Source organism: Marmota monax, unplaced genomic scaffold, assembly GCF_021218885.2.
Source record: "Marmota monax isolate L192 unplaced genomic scaffold, Marmota_monax_Labrador192_F-V1.1 WCK01_AAM20220418_F8-fsc00055, whole genome shotgun sequence".
NCBI lineage: Eukaryota > Metazoa > Chordata > Mammalia > Rodentia > Sciuridae > Marmota > Marmota monax.
This window is the reverse complement of record NW_026695205.1, coordinates 7231061-7255307: the sequence shown is the minus strand read 5'-3', so window position 1 is coordinate 7255307 and position 24247 is coordinate 7231061. Positions and strand designations below refer to the sequence as shown.

The 24247-nt window shown below is 42.7% G+C and overlaps 1 protein-coding gene and 1 long non-coding RNA gene across 12 annotated transcripts in view; one reads left to right on the top strand and one right to left on the bottom strand.

Annotated features, from left to right (window-relative positions):
- Positions 1-5916: 5916 nt before the first annotated feature.
- Positions 5917-24064, bottom strand: LOC124083359 (uncharacterized). Its single transcript, XR_006848709.2, has 3 exons — positions 23680-24064; positions 9512-9683; positions 5917-6130 (listed from the first exon to the last, which is right to left on the bottom strand). It is a non-coding gene; the product is annotated as an uncharacterized LOC124083359 (long non-coding RNA).
- Prrc2c (proline rich coiled-coil 2C) overlaps positions 23958-24247 on the top strand; it is a 78773-nt gene continuing 78483 nt past the window's right edge. For 6 of the 11 annotated variants that reach the window (XM_046429955.2, XM_058574465.1, XM_046429954.2 and 3 more), the window contains exon 1: positions 23959-24156. The gene's annotated coding sequence lies outside the window, so the exon portion shown is untranslated. Of the gene's footprint in view, positions 24157-24247 lie in introns of all 11 variants that reach the window. The other 5 variants (XM_058574463.1, XM_058574464.1, XM_058574467.1 and 2 more) reach the window with 2 other exon arrangements.

Here is a 24247-nt window from a genome sequence, read left to right as displayed (position 1 = left end):
TTCCTAATCAGGACCCAATCCTGGATCATGTGCTGTGTTTCAGTAGTAGGAATCTTTAACCTCCCTTAATCTGGAATAGGCCCTCAACCTTTTTTGTTTTCTTCCACCTTGAGTTCTGTAGCTGCCCATAGATTTGGGTTTGTCTGATCATCCCTTGTAATTGGACTCAGATCACGCATTCTTGGCAGGACACTGCAGAAGTGGTATGTCCTCCATGTGTCACGTGGAGAGGTAGATGATCCTGGTTTGCTCCAGTGTTAGTGAGGTTATCCTGGAGATTTTGACTAAAGGCACTCAGCAGGTTCCTCAAAAAAGAGAATATCATAGGTTTTGTTGACTGTTTTACGTTTTGAAAACCAAGGAGTATGTGGCACATAGGCACTCCAGAAGAATGTGTTGAAAGAATGACTAAGTTCCTTCAACTTTCTGGAGTTGAGAAGATGAAGAGGAGGAAGAGGATGGGGGAAGTAGTTAAGATTGTGGAGACAAGCACAGTGTACACATTTCAGGCTCATGGATACTACCAGGTTACTTAATTCACTGATAATCTCTTCAATGCTCTGAGATTTCTAGGCTCACTGTACTCCTGTCTATTTCATTAAGAGAAACATCCTCCAATGTTTCTCTTAATGAAATAGACTTTGCCTCCCAACAGTAACTCTTTTTAAGATGGTCCCTGTTCTTAAAAGTTTTTTCGACTATTTCAGGAGAAGGTATCCTAAATAATACATTAGAGAAGCCTCTAATTCACAGATTTTTCACTTTCATCATAGTAAGCTTTAGTGGCAAATTCTTAGGTAAAGAGAATCTACTGCGTATCTCAATATTAATAGTCTTGGGTAACTATAAAACAAGGTGTAAAAAAGAAAACATGGCCACACAGCACAAGCAATGTGCTAAGAGAACAGAAAGACTTAAAAACTTAAAAACATCACCCTGAAACCACTTCATGTGATCAGAAAGTAAAAGTGAATTTCGATCGGTTCAGTACCTGACAACGCTTAGCAATAAATGAGAAGGAAAAATGTTGTGAACCATCTGATTTTAAATCACATTTTAAAAGCAAGGTCGAAACTGAAAATCTTAAGCTTCATTCTGAACTCTCTGTATGATTAATAGTTAGATTCTGACCTATATAAACAAGGATGTTTTTCCCCTCCTTTCAACTTTTTAAATTTCATTGAGAGATTTAAATACCGTAAGCTGGCAGCAGCTTTCTCCACAATGGGAAAGAAAGACAGCCTTCATGAGCAGGCACACGAGCAGGTGAATGAGAACGGGCTCTTTTTTAAACATGCACTTTCAGGCTCACTGCTGCAGTCCAGCAGGGACACAGAATCCATGTGCACTTCTTTCCACACACACCTCTTTTTTTTCCCCTTTAGCAGTGCGGGGGGTTGAACCCGGGGCCTGAAGTATGCAAGGCACTGAGCTGCATCCCCAGCCTCATTGGGATTTTATTATATAAACAGACGACGACGTACCTGACAGCATTCGACGACTGTTACATGTTTTGCTCTTATTTATAATTTATAATAACGAGATTAGGAAGGAGAAGATCAGGGAAAAGAAAATCAGGGAAGAAGAGATCATGGAGGAGAAGGCCAGGGAAAAGAAGGTTGGAAAAAGAAAAAAACATGTGAGTTCGAAAGCGACGACGGATGTAGTTGAAGCATCAAGTGAACACCTGTTACAGCTGCTAGAACAAATGACCACAAACTGTGGCTTAAAACAACACAGACTGACTCTCTTACGGAGACCAGAAAGCCTGAGTCAGTTTCACTGGTATGAAATCAAGGCCGGGGTACAGCTCCCTCTGAGGCTCCAGGGGACAATCCGTCAATCTGTGGCCCTGTCTCCCTCCTCCCCTGAGTTTCTGGCTTGGGGTCCCTTTCTTTGCCTCCAAAGCCAAAACTGCAGCCTCTTGCTTCACTCCTCACATCGCTGCCTTCTCTACTGTCAAATCTTCCTTTACAAACACATCTGTGATTCCATTTGGGGCCCACCTGACAGACTGGGCTAAGCTGCGGTGCCTAGGAGGATAGAGTTTGTTAAATGCACTTTTTGTATGCATGGCGCTGGGATTGAACCCCTGGAGCCTTGCTCATGCTAGACTTGCACTCAACCACTGAGCCACATCCTCAGCCCCTAACTCACTTTTTGGGGGGGTACTGGGGATGGAACTCAGGCGCACTCACCCACTGAGCCACATCCCCAGCCCTATTTTGTATTTTATTTAGAGACAGGGTCTCACTGGGTTGCTTAGTGCCTTGCTTTTGCTAAGGCTGGCTTTGAATTCACCATCCTCCTTCTCAGCCTCCCCAGCCACTGGGATTACAGGTGTGCACCACCATGTCCGGCCTAAACTCACTTTTTTTAAAAAAAATGTGGTGATGAGGATTGAACTCAGTACCTTACATGTGATAGGCAAGCACTCTACCACTGAGCTGCAACCCCAGCCCCCTAAACTCACTTTTGATTTAAGATGTCTTCAACATAATGGGTTCATTTGGATGTAATGCCAATGTAAATTAAGGAACCTCTGTATCACATTATATAGCAAAGGGGTTTTTGCATGTGTGCTTAGGGGTCTCGACTTGAGGAAATTAGCATGGGTTATTTATGAATTATTTTATAGGGTAATGCAATCCTTTTTGTCTAACATAAAAAACTAGTTAATTTTTTAAATTGTGTAAATTTTGGATCTAAGTTCCCATTTTGTAAATGTTTCTTCATGCCCCTTCAAATAAATTAATGTTTGAATGATAAAAAGTTTTTTTAAAAGGGAGTAAGGGAATTGGGGGTGTGGCTCAGTGGTAAAGCACTTGCCTAGCCTAGCATGTGCAAGGCCCTGGGTTCAATTCCCAGCACTGCCAAAAAAAATAATAATAATAATGTATAAGCTTGCAAGCCACACACACACACACACACACACACACACACACACTTACTTTTAAAATTTTCCATTGATATGGTCAAAAGAAGAATCCATTTAAGTTTATACATCATTTAGGAGAAATATCATCTGAGAATGGATAGTTCATACTGGATGATATCTGGCCTGAACGAGTGAGTTCATTTCCACCAACACTCTTTGATTTCTACTATTCAATTTTCTATGCTTTTCCTCTGTAAAGCTGAATCCTTTTTAAAAATTCTAGGCAGCACTGTCTTTTCTGGGGTTGATCCTTCTTTTAGTGAATATTTAGGGAATAAAACCTTCCCATATCTTGTCATCAGAATCACCCAATGAAAGGAACACATCCATGCTCTCTGCCAGCTCAGACAGAGCCAGAAGGAGCCATGTTTCACACCTGGAGGGGGCTGTCGATCCCAGAACAGCCCCGTGGTTTCCACTGAATGGGGCAGATAATGAAGGACCTCTCACTTCCAGGAATCTTCCTTAGTACATTTTCCCGAACAATAAATAAAATCAACTCCTGGCTTCCCTGTCAGATGCAAGCACCGCCCGATGGTTCCAGCACACCATCTTGATGCACCAGCAGCCCACTGGAAGCACACCACACCCTCCTCGTGTTCTCACCTCCCACTCCCTTCTGAGGGATGAAACACTAAAGAAAGTGAACAAGTGGGTAAGCCAATTTAAGAAATTGTGGGTGAAGTCTGAAACCTGTGTGGGGATACAAAATCTCCCAAGCTTCCAGACCACAAGCCCATGGAATAGTTTGCTCTCACATGAACAGGCCTGGCCCAGAGGACTTCTGCTCATCAGTTTACACTTAACTATATCGTCAACTGTACCATCAGTTCTCCTTCCCCATGCGTACTCGCATATCTCAGTTTTTAGGAAAGAGGTGGACATTACTTTGCAAAGTAATTGAATTCCAGGAAGATTTGCTTGTAAATTATATTTTTATAGATAAGAGCATAGCTGAAATAAACCATTAACCCTAACAATCTACAAAAATCTTACATAGAATTTAAACAATCACCAATAAGTACTGTCATCTCTTGCTACCCTTGGGGGATTGGTTCCAGGACACCACCCCCCCCAAGGAATACCACAATCTGCAGATGGTCAAGTCCCTTATATAAAATGGTGCCATCTTCCCATATAACCCACGCATATCCTCCCATATACTTTAAATCAACACCAAACTTTTTATGATATTCAGCATTTTGCAAATGCTGTATAAATAGCCATTATAGAGTTTTGTTTAAGGAACAATGAAAATTTTAAAATTCTGTATGTGTGCCATACTAATGCAATTTTTTTCTCCCAATATTTTCAATTCCAAATTGGCTGAACCCATGGTTGCAGAAACTATAGGTATGGAGAGGCAACAGTGTTTAAACAGGTCTAGCTGGTGCTTTGTAATCTGCTCTCTGAAAATACATCTATATTTGTCTACTTCTTTATTATCTGTTTCCGACACCAGAATGAAAGCTCACACCTCAGGGACACATCTGTCTTTTCCTCTGCTTTATACACTGTCTAGAACATAATAGCAGCTCAATAAATGTTAGTGAATGAATAAAAATGCACCATCAACTGTCTGTACATTTTTTTCCTCCCTCCATAAAGCCACCTGGGAATATCTCTCATCATAAAATCTTGTGCTGCTTTTCCCTGACTCACTATACCATTGTTTTAAGGCGATTAAGCAGCAGTTCACTAGCAAATTGCCTGAAAGATATTCCCAGGAGTCTGGTTTGCTTATGTCATCAAACTTATTCCTTGGAGTTCTCACATTATTCCCTTGATACAAATCTAAAACATTCACCAGAAATGAGTTTGGACTAACTGATGACTCTTGGAAGTTTTTACGTTAGTTACAATGTTACCCAGAACCAATAGCTACTCTGACATGGAATGAGTTTCCCTCACTTGTGCATCAGCAGTGCACAGAAGTGCTGAGCCAAGCTTGTCATTCTTGACAGCAGAGCCCAAGAGGGATTGTCCTAAGATACGGTTGGCCTGGAAAGGGAATTAGACAATCTTAGCCTATGGCTTTCATCCTCTGTCTGCCTGCACAGTGGTTCACAGGAGCAGCTCTGACAGATGAGGGCTCACAGAACAGGCGTTTATGTACCTAACCTGCTTATAAGCACGACACTTCTTCCTGTCATCAATGATTCTCCTGCCCCCAATCTAGGAAGTGATTTCTAGACTTACTGGATTATGAGAATCATCTAATTATTTTAAAATGCAGCTTCAAAAGAACTTACTGAAATGATCACAGCAGCGTAAAAATACATGCTGAACCTCCTGAAAATCATGCAATGCAATAAGGAATACAACAATGAAACACAAAAACAGCTGGTTTGCACACCAATGCTCACAGCAGCATGATCCACAATACCCCCCAAAATGGGAACAACTCAAGTAGCCAGAAACACACAAACAGATACACAAAATGTGGCTTGTACATATAATGGAAGCTTATTCAGCCTTAAAAAGAAAGGCCATTCTGATACAGGCAACAGCATGGATAAACTTTAAAGGCATTTTACTAAATGACATTATCATTTTTTGTCCATACAAACCTCGCCTCTTGGTTATTCCCTTTTCATCTTTATATTCTCTCCCATTCTATTTAACTCCTACTATACACACTCGTGTTTAATGATATTTTTGTTGGGATGTGTTCTTATGAAAGGTGCATCTATTTTTAATTAAATGGTAGAGTGTCATATATTCCTTTCTTCTTTTACTAGACATTTACGGTCTTAAAATGTATCTATAGGCTGCAAGTATATGTAATCTGCTATTGCAAGTGCTAGATAGTAGCAAAGAGTGTGCATCCACCACATCCTGCCACTCACTCAAACAAGCATCCAGTGATGAACACAGTCGATACAGGTCCTCATCACTATGTCAAAAAAAAAAAAAAAAAAGCAAACATTCCTTTCTGTGTCCTTAGATTAAATACATAGTGCCAGGTTGTTCTCCAAAGTGGCTGCAGCAGTCCACACTCCCACCAGCGATACAGTCCTATTCCCAAGGAGCATGACTGAAGAAGCATGGAACTGGAAGAAGACTGTTGAGGTCACTGAGTCCAGTCTGCTCATTTTCAGACAAGGAAACTGAAGACCAGGGGCTGGGGGTGTAGCTCAGTAGGAAGGCACTTGCCTGGCATGCATAAGACCCAGGATTCCATCCTCAGCACTGCAAAATAATAATAATAATAAAAAAATCTTAGGAAAGTGACTTGCTCATAGGAAGCAGATCTTGGGCTCCCTTTGTAGCAGCAGCAACCTCACCACATGCTAAGCACACATTCAACAAAGTGTGCTAAATTTATGTTTGAACAAAGAACAAGGGGGTATTTTCACTAGGTACATTCTAGATGTGCATCTGCAACAGGCATTGTGCACCAAGTATTTGCTCCCACCACCATTCACATGTGATGGTATTGGGAAGTGGACTGCCAGGAGGTGGTTAGGTTTACATGAGGTCATGGGGGCCTCCCTGATTCAATTAGTGCCTTATAAGAAGAGATGTGATGCGTCTCTCTGTCTCTGTCTCTCTCCAAGCTGGGGAAGAAGCTCTCGCCAGGAACTGAATTGGCCGGCACCCTGATCTTGTGCTTCTGGCCTCCAGAACTGTGAGAAACAACTGTCTGTGGTTTCAGCCCCACTTCAGTATTGTATTTTAGCAGGCAGAGCCAACCAAGACAGAAGGTTCATCCAAAGAAAGATTTCTAAAAGTGGGTGAAGCAAAAATATGGTGTAGAGTGTGTCATGGAGAAAAACCTTTTAAAAACATTTTGCTGTGAAAATTTTTAAAAATTCATGAAATGAGAGAATTCAATGAATCCCATGTACCCACGGCCAACTCTAAATAATTACCAACATTCTGCCATCTTATTACTGTGTTTCCCCTCATTTTTTTCCTTTTGCTTTGGTTTGATTTGATAGAATATCTTAAAAGTGAAATCAAGACATTGTATCATTTTGCCTATAAATATTTCCACAAGTAGCTGTAAGAGATGGAGCCTTTTTAAACATTAACAACAGTAACATTGATGCCCGTAAGATTAACCACAAGCCTTTAAGTACCGCAATGACTAGCCAGGAGAAATGACTTCATGAGAATAGACACTAATGGATCAAGTTCTCAAGTGACCATCTTTCAAAAAGGCTAACAATTAAAAAGAAAAGAATTTCAAAACTGAAAAATGCAATCTCATTTTTATTGGTATTTCTCTGCAAATACAAATCTGGGTGCTCGAATTCCAGAAAAGGATAAAAATAGGCTATGAATCAAAACTGTTGATCATATCCTGTTATTTTTAGTTATCTGTTTCTTCCTGATATTTTAACTCAGCATCGGTTTAATAATTTTTTTCAGAGAAAAATGTTTCATATCAGTCATGAAAAAAAAAATTGACAGGATAAATTTAAAACTAAGGGGGCGGGGGCATCAGAACCTGAATCCATGCCTTTCCATGAGATGCTTAATCACCCATAAAGTCCTGTGTTAACAGCCTATCCTGTGACTCAGTCATCTGCCACAGTACAGAGCACCCTCAAAAAACAAACCTCACACCTATAAATGCAAAAGTTGCAAAGCATAATTGACAGTTGAGCAACAGGTCACAGTACCCTCCGTACTAAAAGCAGACACTAACAACAGAAATTTGAGAAAACTTTAGCTTGTAAAACATTTAGTTTTAGAATGTGCTTTGAATCAAAGTAAAGTACCAATGTTTTTATTTCCACTGAATGTTTAGAAAGACTCTTCTATATACAACAGATACTCAATAATATTTGCTGATTCGATTTAATGTTTGAACCAACATTTTCCAACATAGCAACCATTAAATTCCTAATTACACAAAATGCAATGAATACTTATTATCACACATCTCCAAATTGTGTGAGAGGGGACACCCACTGTTCCTATTCCACCACCATTCCCAGTTTCCATGGAAGCCAGAGGACTGCCCACAGGATAGGTGAGGTACCTATCAACACTTTCTCTTTGCACATCAGTAAAGGAATGATAGTTCTGGATGAACAGTATGCTTGATAAATTATCTACCAGGCAAATTTTTTTATTTTTTTGAGTACCAGGGATTGAGATCAAGGGCACTTAACCACTGAGCCACATACCCAGCCCTATTTGTATTTTATTTAAAGACAGGGTCTCACTGAGTTGCTTAGAACCTCACTTTTGCTGAGGCTGACTTTGAACTCACAATCCTTCTGCCTCAGGCTCAGGAGCCACTGGGATTACAGGCGTGCACCACCACACCCAGCTTCTGCCAAGCAATTATATTTCACCCTTTCCTGGCCTGGAATTCCGCAGGCCCAAGTAGTTTATGCTATCCTGTCTGTGTCTGATCACACACCAGCTTGTAAACAAGCACATTCCATCAGCACACTAATTTTTCTACCAGCCCAACTTCATTCCCAAAGCATCAGCATGCATAAAGCATCACTCGGCCCTCTCCACAGAGCCTTACGCTGCATTTTGCAAGCAGATGACATGGGCAAATAAATTCATATTATCCACAGGCAAAAATCAAACAAATAAGAGATTGACTCAGCTTTCCCTATGTCACCTTTGTGAACAGGGACAGTACCTTTGGAATGTTTGCACATCGGAATCTCATGAACAATGGTTTGAAAAGACAAGATCTAAGGACCACCCCACACCCTTATCAGAAATTCTGGAGGGTGGGGTCAATGAACCCATTTTTTCTTTTTTCCCAGAGAGCTGACAAATAAAGGCACATCCCTCCATAGTGGAGAGAGGCAGAACCCATCATCTTAACAGTTCCTCAGATGCCATTTCTTTCAGCAAGGTAGAGGATCCCTGCCGGGCAGACTAGGAACAGCTCTCTAGGTAGAGAGATTCTACATGTATGTTTGATCATTCATATAACAAATGAGGCAAAACTGGAAACTACAACTCAATCAACCCAGACCCTGCCCCAGGTCTGTGGATCTATGTAGCTTCTAAGCAGCACGAACCTCATGTCATCTAGGCAGGGTGGATCCTGGCTCCACTCCACCCCTGAGCAGCCAGGAATGACCCCACTCTGCCGAGAAATGGTGATTAAAAGAACTTCGCCTTGTTTATCCCTTGACTTGTAAAGAGACTGAAATCATAGCCCTAGCCCCACAGAAATGTTTCCTGGCACTAATACACTGTTAAAATAATTAATCAGAAGGCCATTAGCTGAGAAAGCTCCAGCACCTTGAGTTCCTGCATAAGCAAGCTGAAGCCCAATTCAACATAAATAGGAAAATGAAATTAAGCTCAGAAAATGAAACTTAAGCTCAGTTGATTGGAAGACACTGACTCTAGCTAGAGACTTTGCCAAGCAACCTCTTCCACGTTAATGGAACATTTTCTTGGTTTTGCTTGCTCGAATGGCTTATGGAAGTTTTCCCCTGGTGCACCTCTGTGGAGCGCGGGGCCGACTGCAGTCTGGTGCCGCCTGACTCACGAATCACTGAATGCTCAAATAAACTTGTTAAAATTTTAATGTGCCTGTTTATCTTTTAACAGTAGTAACTAAAGTAAAAATAGACCTACCAGATGATTCAGCTGTCCTACTTCTAGGTGTATGACCAAAGCAAACGAAAGCAGCACATCAGACTCCTGCACTTCCGTGGTTGCAGAGGCACTGTTCACGTTGGCCAAGATGTGCAATTGACCTAGGCGCCCCCGACACAACGTAATGTCGTTCATCCTTAAGAAAGAAATCCTGCAAAAAAATTAAAAATATATTTTAAAAAAGAATGAAATCCTGTCCTTTGCAGCAAAAAGGATGGACCTAGAAGACACTGTGTTAAGTAAACCGAGCCAGAAACAGAAAGGTAAATACTGCATGTTCTCTCTCATGTGGAAGCAAAAGAAAGTTGAGTGGAACAGAGACTAGTGGCCACCAGAAGCTGGGAAGGGTTCTGGGGCATGAAAGGAGGTCAGATGATGGGTACCAAGACACAGTTAGAAGGAACAAGTAGTGGGGTTCTGAAGGCAAACAGATTGAGGTAGGAACTCAGGGGTACAAGGAGGGCAAGGAGTCTCAAGAGAGAAGTGCCCACAAGCCATGAGAATGCAGAACAAAGGTGAGCAACCAGCCATGTCCTTGCATCTTGCCTACAGCTTGTCAGTTGGCTGAAGAAACAAGAGAGCCATAAGATGACCACAAGGCATCTGGAGAATACACTGCCACAGGGTCTGGTGACGACTTTGGTGACAGGGAAATGCCCTAGCCTCATTACAACAGTAAGACTCAGCCCTGGGTGGAGACTGAAGGCGTCGATGGGCACGCAACCTAGGAAGCAGCCCGATCCACACAGACAGGGCATGGGCAGGTGCAAGGAAAACGGCGCGGAATTGCGTAACGCCGCCCGCCTCACTCCAGCGCAGCCCCCTGCTGCTGCTCCCTATATGGGCGTCCAGCCCCAGACCAAGGTGAGGCGACCCACTTCCTCTCAAGATCACCTGCACTCCATTCTCAAGTGTGTGCTGTTCCTTTATTAAGAAATCTCCTGCTTTGCCCCTCGTGCCTAATGCATCTTAGATTCCTTTCTGTAACATGGACAAGAACCTGGAAGGTCACAGTAGAGGCCTCCTCCGCGGTTGGAGAGCTGCTTGGACCCCCACGTGGTGACAAGATGATTGTAGTTCACAATAACTGATTAGGTATTTTATGAATGACCTAGAAGAAAAGAGCTCAGAGGCTGCAAATAAACAACCAAGAGAGGGAAATGAGCATTCCACTAATTGACCAGTACGTGCTGTATCCACATGTTGAAATATCACACTGAGCAACCTTCAGATGTGCAATTAATACTTGTTAATAAAAAATGTTCTAATTAAAACAATAGTCACTACTTATTTGACTACTGCATACTTTGTTATAGGCAGAGTAAAGGATTAAAAATGATAACAAGGTTTGATATACTTTACATTCAATGACGGAAAAACAAAAAGATGTACCCTATCCTGTGCTAGGAATTTGGTCCAAATCACTTCATCACTCTTCAAAGCAATTCTGTAAGGAGGAAATGAAGAAAAGGAGGCTCAGAAGTGAGAGCCAACTAAAGGTGGCAGAATTTGGATTCGAGCTTTCTTTCTGACTTGGGAATCCCAACTATTGCCACTAACCTACTCTGCAGGTGCAGTGGAGGTTACTGTCCCTCCATTCAGCATCCACTCAGGGAGTATGTGACACACACTGGCCATGCCCCAGGTGCTCGCACAGACAGAGAGCACACACAGCTTCGGCTTTCACTGGGAAGTCAGAAACCCAATAGTGAGAGCAACGAGCACGCTGGAGGAGAGCCGCAGGACGTTTCAGATGGAAGCCGGTCACCAGCAACTCACTTGGGCCTGTCAAGGAGGAAATTCCCTGAATACTTGTTAAAGATGGTGAGGCAGGCCATGGGGTAGGTACGGGGACCCTTGCAATGTCAAACAGCATGGGGGAGAGAGACTAGACTCCATTCAGATGCCAACAGGGAAGAGTGCAGACTCCTAACCAAGGATCAAGGGCGGGAGGGCAGCAGATGGAAACTGACCGAGAGGAAACATCAAGGAAAGGGGGATTTCTGCTGAACCACCTTGATAGGACCCCTGAGCTGCCGAAGGCAGGCCAAGGGGACAAGATATGGTGGTCATATATCCAAGAGGGAGGGGCTTTGCTAAACTGAGAGGGATTCTTGCTCAAATTGATTTTACAAGACAGAGAGGGAAGCCCAAGGTCAAGTCTATTCAAGCAGTGGACGCAGAACTTGACCAAAGTTTTGGTGAAAGAAAACAGTCAGCTAAGTCTAAGGATTCAGGGGGTAGTTGTATTGTAAAGCCAGCATCCTTCAACATAAGGATCGCCATACCAATTAGAGATTTTATGGGGGTTAAGAGATATGGCGTATAGAAAGCACAGAACAAAGAAAAAGCAAGCAGTCGATAAACATTAGCTATCAATTATTAAAATATTAATATTAAAGAAGTATTAAATGAAAATAGGCCAATCAAATATCAGTCCTGAAGAAAATTCAAGGTGGAAAAGAGCAAGAGCGGCAAAGCCAAGAGCACAGCAAAGGCTCAGAGGCCGCAGACAAGGCCTCACATGATTTGGTTTTAGGGTTCACCCACACCCAGGCTGGCAGACACTCCAGGCCTTTGAGCAAAAATCCCTGTCGTTATTTAGAGGTAACTGAAATACATTTAAGACAAGAAAGAACCTTTCTGGGTTTGAATTTTAAGATTATCCTAAGGGAGGGTAGAGAGAATTTCCGTTTTTACTTCGTGTTTGTGTGTGTGTGTGTGTTTTGTGTGTGTGTGTGTGTGTGTGAGAGAGAGAGAGAGAGAGAGAGCACAGCTTCTATAATTTAAAAATAATACACTTACTGATGGATATTATCATTTTGATTGTGTTAGTTTCACAGTTGTACACATGTGTCAAAATCTATCAACTCTATCTATCAACTCAAAATCTATCAACTCAAAATCTATCAACAAGTTGTACACTTTAAACATATGCAGCCTATGGAACATCAAATATACCTCAATAAGTCCATTAAACATGATAAAATTATAAGAAGAAAGTCACTTTGATAGAGATAAAGGTAAAGACAGGAAGACAATCAAGCAGCCACCCAAACAGTTAACTTGGATGACAGACCTTGGTGACCTGGAGTAAAACGGTGGCAACTGGAATGGAAACAAGGACTTGAGAAGCTACAGGATCCGGAGGCTGCTCAGGGAGCGCGGAGCCAGGGTTTTCCAGATTGCTGTCTGGAGTCACCTGGGTAGAGGACAGCACTGCAGGCTGAGTTCCCCGTGGGACAGAGGGAACTTCACAGTGCTCTGAGGTCCAAGGGGAGAGAGGGAAGCAGTGTGACACAGAAGCGGGTATGGGATGCTGTCCCAGGAAGGTCTCGGCCCACCCCACGTGGAGCTCTGAAACCCTTCAGAATGTTCCTCAGAGGGGTGAGAGCCCGGCAGCCTCACTCCCACACAGATCAGTCTCTGTTCAGAGCATGCCTCTGGGGGCAGCCGTGACCTTGGGCAGCCGTCTTTGGCTGAGGCTGTCTCCAGAGGTGCCCCAGCTGAGGGCCATTCCTAGTAACATCAGCCACTCCTTCACAGAGGGACATCTACCTGGGCAGCACAGCAGTGTCCCACCCCTGAGACAGGAACACTGATTCTCAGGTTGCATGGTTCAGGTTCTAAAGGTGCCAGCCAGGCTCTGTGCTACTGTGCTAGTGTCTGAGACCTACGGAGGTGCTTCAGAAACCTGACGTCGCAAGAATAACTCTTCAGTTTCTTAAAATGGTAGAGAGGAGGTTTCTGCAGATGTAAAAAAGGACATGAGGAAGACGGCCCTGCTTTCTCCTGTCCACCTTGATGGCAGCAATCCACCTTACCAGTCCTCTCACTACCAGCAGAGCCTGTGACCAGAGCGGTGCTGGTGTCAGCAAACATTCTCCTCACTGCACAGGAATAAGCACCCCACCCAGGAGCCCGGTGTCTCCTGCCGCTCACCCAGCACCAATGCCCCAGGCCAGGCTTGGTTAATACCTGCTGGGAAAAAGCCCACCAAGGAACAGTACAACCCAAGCTGCATTTCCTGTGTGATAGCAGCAGAACTCACAAATTCTACCCAGCCTACATGAAGCCCACTTTCAGTCTACCCAAAGGCTCCTCTCACCCTCGGCATTAAATACAGACTCAGTAGCAGACATTTTGGAGTCTGGTTTCTGATTACTTTGATATTTTGCTTTTTATCCCTTTCTCCCTCTTCTCTCTCACTAAGTCGCTTTGGCTTTCTGGGGGTCTTACACAGGATGCTTCCTCTGTTGGAAATTCTTCACCCCCCTGTATGTGAAAAGCAACTGTCTTCCTTCCCCCAGTGCTGCCCTCCCACGCCCTGCGGTACCTGCACGCCCACGCCCACATGTGTGTACCTAATGCCTATTAAATTATTACCGTTCCTCTCCCTGACCACCGTCCCCCCATGAAGGTCTGGGTTAGGGGCTTTCCTTTGAGCTTAGTTGATAAGTTTTCAACTTGTGATGGTTAATTTTATATAACCACCTGGATGGGCTATGGCCTCCAGATATTTGATCAAACATCATTCGGGATGGGCGTAGTGGCGCACATCTATGATCCCAAAGGCTCCAGAGGCTGAGGCAGGAGGATCATAAATTCAAGGCCAGCCCCAGCAACTTAGCCCGCCCCTAAGCAACTTAGCAAGACTCTGTCACAAAACAAAAAATAGAAAGGGCTGGGGATGTGGCTTGGCACAGTGTTTAAGCACTCCTGAGTTCCATCCCTGGTGCCAAAAACCAAAAATTTATTCTGGAAAGTGTTTTTTTTTTTTTTTTTTTAAATCAGGGATTGAACCCAAGAGTGCTAAACCACTGAGCTACATCCCAGCCCTTTGTACTTTTTATTTTGAGACCGGGTCTTGCTAATGTGCTTAGGGCACATTAAATTGCTGAGCCTGGCTTTGAACTTTGAATCCTCCTGCCCCAGCCTCCCAAACTGCTGTGGTTATAGGAGTGTGTCACCATGCCCAGTCCAGTCTGATCTTAACAGAAAAAAAAGACTGAATTTTCCTAAAAAGAAATTCTCTGGCCTAGTGTTCTTTAGACTTTAACTATAACATTGGTCCTTCTGTGGATCTTCAGCCTGCTGGCCTACCTGCAAATTTTGGACGTGTCAGCCACCATAAACCACATGAGCCAATTCCTTAAACCCAATCCCCCACCCCCCACCCCCGCCAACACACACCTCCTATTGGTTTGTTTCTCTGGAGAACACTAATGCATCACTTTTATTCACAATTGCTTGTCATTGTGTACCTCACCCACTCTCATCCCATTGACTACAAACTCCTTAGCAAAACTATTCAGCCTGTCCCACTCATTTTTATATCTTCTTTAGGCTGACACAGTCCTGGTACATCAAAGCTTCTAAATAAATAATTGTTGAAAGAAATAGTAATTTAGGTACATTACGTTAAATTTCCCATAGTAAATATAAAACCAATGCCTCATATTAAAAATAAAACCAATAAAGAATTTATGACATACGACATTTACAAATAGTAAACATGTAGTTCAAAGAATTGATTAAGAATCCAGGGGCAGTGGCACATGCCTATAATCCCAGCAGCTTGGGAGGCTGAGGAAAGAGGATCACAAGTTCAAGGCCAGCCTCAGTCCTAAGCAACTCAGCAAGACGCTGTCTCTATATAAAATATAAAAAAGGGCTGGGAATGTGGTTCAGTGCCCCTGGGTTCAATCCTCAGTTCAAAAAAAAAAAAAAGAAAGAAAGAAAAAAAAAAGAATGGATTAAGAATTTCCATCCTGGGCTGGGGTTGTGACTCAGTGGTAGAGTCTCAATGCCACATAAAAATAAATAAATAAAATAAAGGTATTGTGTCAACTACAACTAAACAAATAAAAGAAAAAGAAAAAGAATTTCCATTCTTTCTTGCCCCCGTACCAGCTCCCCTCCCCACCCACCTTTGCATACAGGATGATGCTACATCGTGTACAGAGAAATGAAAAGCTGTGCTGCAATTGTGTACAATGAATCAAAATGCATTCTGCTGTCATGAATACCTAATTAAAATAAATACAGTTTTTTAAAAAAAGAATTTCTATTCATTTTCTGTGATCTACTTTTAAAAGGTGATACTTCTGTCATTAGTCACTTCTGCAAATTAATAACATTCTTTGCAAAATCACTTGGAAGATTGAAGCAGTCTTTAAGCCAAACTGTCCCCAAGTGACTTAAGGAAAGGTCTCCTAATATAAGATGACCACAGTTGGCTGTGATTTGTTAGCAAGGCTGTTCATCCTAGTAACCCTCAGTTAGTACCAAGGGCTGGCCCAGAAGCCCACTGCTAGAGACAGGCAAGGGACTGCTGTTCATCAAGGACACTGTTCTCCTCCATTCCCATTCCCAGGGAAAGGCTCACCATTTCACAAGTTTGGATGCTGAGAAAAAATCATTATCATAGTCTTTGAGTCCAGATTTTTCTTTAGTCCACTGACCTTAGATAAAGATCAAAATGTCAAACAAGTACTTAGAACTTAGATTTGTAAGGCCCCATGCAAACTTAAAGTCTTTCTCATCCCCTCATTTCACAACACTGATGAAGTTGGATAGATAAATTATTAATATGTTGCTGAACTGTTGGTTCAATTTGAATTTTAAGTGACTGAATTCACTCTTCAAATCAGTAATGTAATCACTTCCGTGTTTTTACTGTATGAAAAGCTAGACCAACTTACTCGTGATCCTTTAATTATATCAAGCAACAATATTTTTTGAAATAACTTGTTTTGGTGCTGACCTTTTAACAAAGAATAGTATTTATTCATGTTTGTTTGTTTATTTATTTTTGAAGTACTGGGGGTTGAACCCAGGGATGTTCTCTACCCTTAGCTGCATCTCAAGCAAGTCCCCTCTTTTGGGGGAGACAGAGTTTCACTAAGTTGCCAAGTGTTTTAGTCAACTTTTTTTGCTGCTGTGACTCAAAAGACCTGACAAGAACAATTTTAGGGGAGAAAAAGTTTATTGGGGGCTCACGGTTTCAGAGGTTTCAGTCCATAGGCAGCCTGGCTCCATTCCGTGGGACTTCAGGTGAGGCTGACCACCATGGGTGCAAGAGCATGGCAGAGGGGAGTGGCTGACATGATAATCAGGAAGCAGAAAGAGAAGTCTCCCTTTGCCAGATACAAAATATATCCCCCCAAGGTGCATCCCCAGTGCCCTACCTCCTCCAGCCACACCCACCTGCCTTCAGTCACCACCAGGCTAATCCCACCAGGGGACTGATTAACTCACTGATTGGGTTAAGGCTCTCACAACCCAATCATTTCTCCTCTAAACCTTCTTGAATTGTCTCACACATGAGCTTTTGGGGGACACCTCACATCCGAACCATAACACCAAGGCTGTCCTCGAACTTATGATCCTCCTGAACTTATGATCCTCTTGCCTCAGGCTCTAGAGTCACTAGGATTAGAGGTGTGCACAACTATGCCCAGCTGCTCAGGTCTATTCTTTTTGTACTTTTTAAAAAGAATACACACACACACATATATTTAGTTGTAGTTGGACACAATACCTTTATTATTTATTTATTTATTTTATGTGGTGTTGAGGATTGAACCCAGTGCCTCACAGGTGCTAAGTGAGTACTCTCCTGCTGAGCCACACCCCAGCCCTCTTTTTGTACTTTTTAAAAAAATATTTTATTTTACTTTATGTTTTGAACCCACAGGTGCTTAACCACTGAGCCACATCTCCTGCCTTTTTTTTATTTCTTTATTTTTTCATTTTTTCAAATTTTAATTTGTCATATATGACAGCAAAATGCATTACAATTCATATTGTACATATAGACCATAATTCCAAAAGCACTAAACAGATTTAACGCAATTCCAATCATATCCCAATGACATTCCTCATAGAAATAGACAAAGCAATCATGAAATTCATCTGGAAAAATAAGAGACACTGAATGACAAAAGCAATCCTTAGCAAGAAGAGTGAAGTAGGTGGCATCACAATACCAGACCTTAAACTATACAACAGAGCAATAGTGACAAAAGCATGGTATTGGCAACAAAATAGACTGTAGACCAATGGTACAGAATAGAGGACCCAGAGACTAACCCACATAATTACAGATATCTTATATTAGACAAAGGTACCAAAAACGTACATTGGAGAAAAGACAGCCTCTTCAACAAATGGTGCTGGGAAAACTGGAAACCCATACGCAACAAAATGAAACTAAACCCCTCTCTCTCACCATGCACAAAACTCAACTCAAAGTGGATCAAGGACCTAGGAATTAAACCAGAGACCCTGCATCTATCAGAAGAAAAAGTAGGCCCAAATCTCCATCTTTTTGTACTTCTTAAACAAGCACATCAAAATTGTGTTTGGTCACTGAGACACTGGTTTGTATCAATGTCCCCCAGTGACCTGTATGTTAAAGGCTTAGTCCCCAGCTCGGTGCTATTGAGGATGGCACCTTTAAAAGGTGGGGCTTAGTGGGAGACCTTTCAGTCCTGGGAATGTGTCCTGGAAGGGGATGTGAGGACCCCACATTCTTGCTCTTCTTTCTCACTTCTGGTCAGAAGTGAGGTCTTTCTTGGCCCCGAGCTGGTACCACGACAGACTATCTCACCTCAATTCCAAATCAACAGGTCAACTGACTTGTACCTGAAACCTCCCAAACTATGAGCCAATATAAAGCTGTCCTCTTTGTAAATTGATTATCTCAAGTGTTTTGTTATGGTAACGGGATCTGACTCACGGGTTTCACCCTCACAGATCATGAGTCATAGGACTCTATGGGTAGAGAAAGAGCATCAGTCACTGAAGCGCCATGTCCTAGGGCAAGCAAGGAAGCTGCCCCCACCCTGAGACAGAGACCCAGACTGTTTTCCAGGACGACTCAGAGACTGGAGAGTGGATGAAGGCCTCGACTTCACGCGAAGCTGGCTTCGATTCGAACCCAGCTCCAGTGCTGATCGGAGCTATGAGCTCCAGGCAAGTCACTTAACCTCTCAGAGCTTCAGTTTTAAAATGTGAATCACCAGCTGCTGTGCAAAATATGTCACAATGTTCGCAGAGCGCTGACCCCAGCAAGCACCGGATAACTGGCAGCTGGGCTGGTGGCGCTACTGCTGGTGGCTCAGGGCTACAGCATTTGCAGAGCACGTGGGAGGCCCTGGTGTGATCCCAGAACCACAAATTAAAAAAAAAAAAAAAAAAAGGCTGGGGGCAAGGTAGAAGGAGCTAACACAGAACCTACGGCAGAGGGAGCCGCAGCAACAGTGTGTCCCACGGTGGCCCTGGGGCTCCTCAAGCCTCAGTTCTCACCCTCTGCAGCCTGACTTACCCCTGGGATGAACAGGGCCTTCTCAGCTCTCAGAGGGGGTCCCTTCCCTTCACTGGTCTCCCGCAAGAGCATTTTCTCAGGCAGACAGCAGACACAAAAGGAGATTCTAACTTGAGAGAAGCCTGAGCCCGGGATCACGTCTCCACCTCCCTGGGCACCACAGGGTGCCCAACTGTCCTGTTTTGCTCCAGACAGAGAAGTTTCCTGGGTCAGGGCACCTTCAGTGCAAACCAGGACAGACCCACGAAAAACCAGAATGGTTGGTCACTGCGCTGGCATATTCTCAAGGTTGAGCAGGTGGCATGGTCACATGTGACCTAACAGATGGCACTATTTTATTATTAATCATTAAGTGATTGAAACTTTCCAATTAAAAGTTTCACATAGGTAGTACTGAATACTGAAATTAGGAATTTTACTGCAATTAACCTGGGCTGATAAATACTTGAGGGAGGGGGGGTTGTTTGTTTGTTTGTTTGTTTTGCAGTCCTGGGTTTTGAACCCAGGGGTGCTTTACAACTGAGCCATACCCCCAGCACTTCATTTTATTTGAAGATAGCATCTTGCTAAGTTGCTGAGGCTGGCCTCAAACTTGTGATCCTCCTGCCTCAGCCTCCCAAGTCACTGGCATTACAGGCGTGCACCACCATGCCTGAGAGAATCTTTTCCTTCATTCTTTCAGTTACTGTTCCTTTTCTCTCTTCTTTCTACCCATACACTGTGCTGTATGAAGTTAACAGTACCCCATGCCACAGAGTTCTGTACTAATTCCCATGTGAAGCAATTATCTTACTGAGATCTCAGCAACTCAAAGAAATATCTCTGAAAAACTGTTTAATTAACCCCAGCAGAAAAAAGAATGGAGAATACAAAGAAATAAACAAACCAAAAAAAAAAAAAACCTGAAGTAGGCATGGACTGTGGATTACTTTTAACACATAAAAATTTCTCTTCCACTAGACATTATTCAAAATACCCAGTTTCCAGTGTTTACAAAAAAAAAAAAAAGTACTATCAACCTTCTCTTAATCACTCTTAATAAAAGATCTAAAACTGGGTAGTTTCATTTAAACACTGCATACACTTTTGACTGGGTAATAAGTAAAAAGTAGTATTCTTTGAAAAATACTACAAACAACAGGCAGATTGCAATTTCAGAAGTAGGTAAGGAGCACTGTACTCATATCCATCAGCATCATCTCCCATTTCTATTTTCTGTTCTTAAAAAGAAAGAAAGAAGTTCTCATTCCCTTACCTACAGTTACCAACTGACCACTTTCCTCATAATCTTTTTCTGCTCTACCATTTGCTGGAAGGACACCTCTCCCTTTGGGACCTTTCCCTCCTGATCTCCTACCATTATTCACTTCCTGACTCAGGAACTAGACTCACAGCCTAAGGCAAAGCTGTAAACCAACAAGGTGTTTCTCCATTTCCCCCCTCCCTGCCTCCTTCAGCTCCTGGTGACTAAATATTCCAGGTAATGTTCTAGCTCACTAACAGACACCCTCTTGACTCAGGACCCAGAGGTCCCAAAACTTAGCTTCTCTGAGATAAGAAAATTCCTAGAAAATTTGGGTAACAGTAAATCACAGCTAATTTGGAATATATTAACTTATGACATGAATAAGAGATGAATGATTTTTAGCCCGAATGTATCTTTTATTCAATTACTAAAAGAGTTTGCTGAGGGCTGGGGATGTGGCTCAAGCGGTAGCGCGCTCGCCTGGCATGCGTGCGGCCCAGGTTCAGTCCTCAGCACCACATACAAACAAAGATGTTATGTCCACCAAATAAATAAATAATTAAATATTTTAAAAAAGTAATAATAATAAACTAGTAAATAAAAATATTTATCCTACTTTATATGTAGTGTAAAATTATATATATAACATATATATTGCAATCTATTTAACTTCTTACAGGTTGGCAAAAGGTAGTGTTTTGAAGCAATGAAAACATTGTTCTTCATTTGCAGGTTCACAACATCTGTTGATGTTTATAAAATTAGGTTACATTTTCATGCTGCATTTGGGCATTATGGATTTCATTATCTCAGTCTTATCATGCTTCGGTTTTACTAAATAATATTTGCTGGGCCATTGGTAAAAAGAAACCAAAATTGTCACACATACATAAACATTTAAGAAACATTGTTACTAATAAAGGATAATCCTTCTTGATTCTTTTTAACCTACTGTCCCATAAATCTTCAGTGCCTACAGGTTTATGCAATCAATCCCAATGAGAAAGACAGAAAGTTAATAAAACCATTAGCAAATAAAGCCAGACAATTGCAATCTCAATATCTCTCTCTGTCTCTCTGTCTCTCTCTCTCTCTCGCACGCACAGGTCATACTGTTTGTAGAATCAATTTGTTTTCAGTAAGAAACTAATTTGCCTGATTTCACACTACCAGTTGATCGTGTTACCCTAAAATTATCATTTAAAAAGCTGTATTGGAAATTAGATGACTTTTTAATTTAATCTGTTATACACTTTCATTGACAAATTTATCTACACTGACTGGGTGTTAGCAGTAGTACAAATAACCCAAAACAAAGTACTTTTTAAAAAAATATTGTTTGGAGCCAGGTGTGGTAGTGCATGTCTATAATCCTAGCAGCTGGGTAGGCTGAGGCAGGAGGACTGCAAGTTCAAAGCCCTAAGCCACTCAGTGAGACCCCATCTCTAAATAAAAAACAAAAAGGGCCAGGGAGGTGACTCAGTGATAAAGTACACCTGGGTTCAATCCCTGGTACCAAAAAAAAGTATTGTTTGGCTTTTGACATTGTACCAATTCATGGAAATTGCTGTTAGATTTTTTGGTCAAGAAGTTGGAAATAAAAGGAACAAGACTGCTTTCTGAGAGTTAAATTTTAAGATTATATATGATGGGTAAGGACAGAAATAAGCAAAACCACCTTTAAAACACAAGCTTGTCTGACTTAACTTCAACTTGATTTTTATTGAAAGAACAGTGCTAAGAGGTAGCTATGGAAACAGAGGAAGGAACATACAGGGGCTCTTCAGGGCTGGCAGCCAGTCAGGTGCTGATGAGGAGGGAAGGAGCCTAAATGAAGAGCACAGCATGACGTCCCTAGTATATTGGAGATCAATGTAGGAAATTGCAACCACTGGAAATTGAGTACACATTTCTACCTTCGGGACAAAAATCATCCTGCTTTAGAAATAGATGAATCAAAAAATAGATGAATCAAGGAAAGTCTATTCATACAACTCCAGTTGTTCTGAATCTACGCTCATCAAGCGCCTTCCGATGTTTCATTTCCTGAGCATGTTTGGCTGTACAGAAAATGCACTGGCTTTGCAATTGTGAGGACTCAGCTATATAAATTATAGCTCTTGGAAATTAAGAAATTAATATTCTGTTTGTATATCTCATTATTTTGGCTAATGTAAGCTCAGTTGATTGTTGGAGGTGTTCTATATTGTTCAAGAAAGACATCTTAAGACCAGGGTATTCTAGACCATATCCCAGAAGACTGTGGGAAATTCACATATAATGCTTGTGGATACTGCTGGGGACAGCCAGCAGGCTTTCTCCTGCTGACACCAATCAGCCCAGCTTTTCCATTTCAAATGATCACTAAGGGGGAGGAGGGGGAGGAGTTCAATGCTAACACTTGCTTAACTATTTTCTAGCAAGGCCCTGGGTTTGATCTCCAGCACCAGGAAAAAAAATCATCAATATCAATTTTTACCTATTATTTTCTTTATTCTAACTATAATTAGATTGCTGTAGTGATATTCCCATGAAAGTACACCAGCCATTGGTGTGGAAGGCGGAAGATGGCTCAAAGCAGAACAGGTGACAAGAAGTCCTTGGACTTAAAATATATCAAAGACAGTTCAGTTTACAAATTGGACAATACTACCCATCCACCATAGATTCACTACATTTTTTTTTTCTTTGAGGTGGTGGGGGCGGTTTGCTGAGATTGAACCCAGGGCCTCAAGCATGCCAGGGAAGTGCCCTGCCACTAAACAGGCTTTACGTTTTTGAAGGGATGGGAGGTCTGGTGAACTTAAGTGTTACTGTTCCCCTTTCACCATCAGTTACTCTTTTATAATGTACTGAACACAGTAATAAGCCCTTTATATGCATTTTTTAATTCTTAAAAATCACTGAGGGAGGTGCTCTTATCCTCAATTTGCAAGTGAGGAAATGAAATTTGAGGAATTAAAAGGAACTTCACAATTTTTTTGAGAGAATTTTTTAAATGTTTATTATTTATTTTTTAGTTTTCGGTGGACACAACATCTTTATTTTATTTGTATGTGGTGCTGAGGATCCAACCCAGTGCCCTGCGCATGCCAGGCGAGCGCGTCACTGCTGGAGCCACATCCCCAGCCAGGAATTTCACAATTTTATAGCACTGCAAAATTGTAAAGTGAAGTAGCTAAATAAGACAGCACTGTTAGCACTGTAAACTGTGCCCCCCCCAACTCCAGATGCGGTATTGTCATCATTACAGTCACTTCCAGGTGCCCTCGTCTCCCCACCTTGCACTCGCCTGGCAAAACCCAGCACGGTGAGCACTACTGTCCATCTTCTCTGTAGCTCGCTGAACCCAAGAGCTGAACATCGTCAGAGAAATCGTGTAGATAGGCCGAAGGGCTTATTTTACGTCCATAATCACAACGCGCTCCCGGGAGAGAGCTCCTAGTCTTCCTCACACTAAGGTGGCTTTTCCCACTCTCTGAAAACTCCCTGCACACCATGCCCTCTCTGCTTGCTCCCTACCTCACGGGGAACATTCTGCCACAGTGCTGGTTGGACCAATTTACATACCTATCCACAAGACACCACAGGGATCATCTCACTGAGGCATGCCAATTTGTAACTGCAGTCAACTCAAGGTTTCTGGAATCCTCCCAGGTTACAGATACAGCCTGCAAAGATGCCTACACTTGCAGGAACTCCCTCCATCCAGAAGGAGGCACCGTTGCACTCCATCAGCGTCGGGCCGCCACGGAGGCGTCACGTGATCTGCGCCGGAGGGCGGTCTTGCGCGTTGCCTTCCGTACGTAGCGTCATGACGTAGCACGTAGGGGCTGGCTAGCCGCCATCTTGCTTCTTTTTCTCGCTCACTCTCTCCCTCTCGGGAAGGAGCGAAAGTGCTTTGGCGGTTTGTCCGTCCGCAGTCTCTGCTTTCGCAGCCCGGCGGCCTTTCCAGCCACCCCCCCCAACCCCAAGTCCCCCTCCCCTTCCCTTGATCAGAGCTCGGCGGCCGCTCGAACTGTGCTAACCTGACACTCACCCTGGCGGGTAAGGAAAGCGAGGGCGGCGGGGCCGCGATCAAAGAGGGCCCGGTCGGGAAGGGCCGGCGTGGGGCGGCCTGGGGCGTGGGAGCGCATCC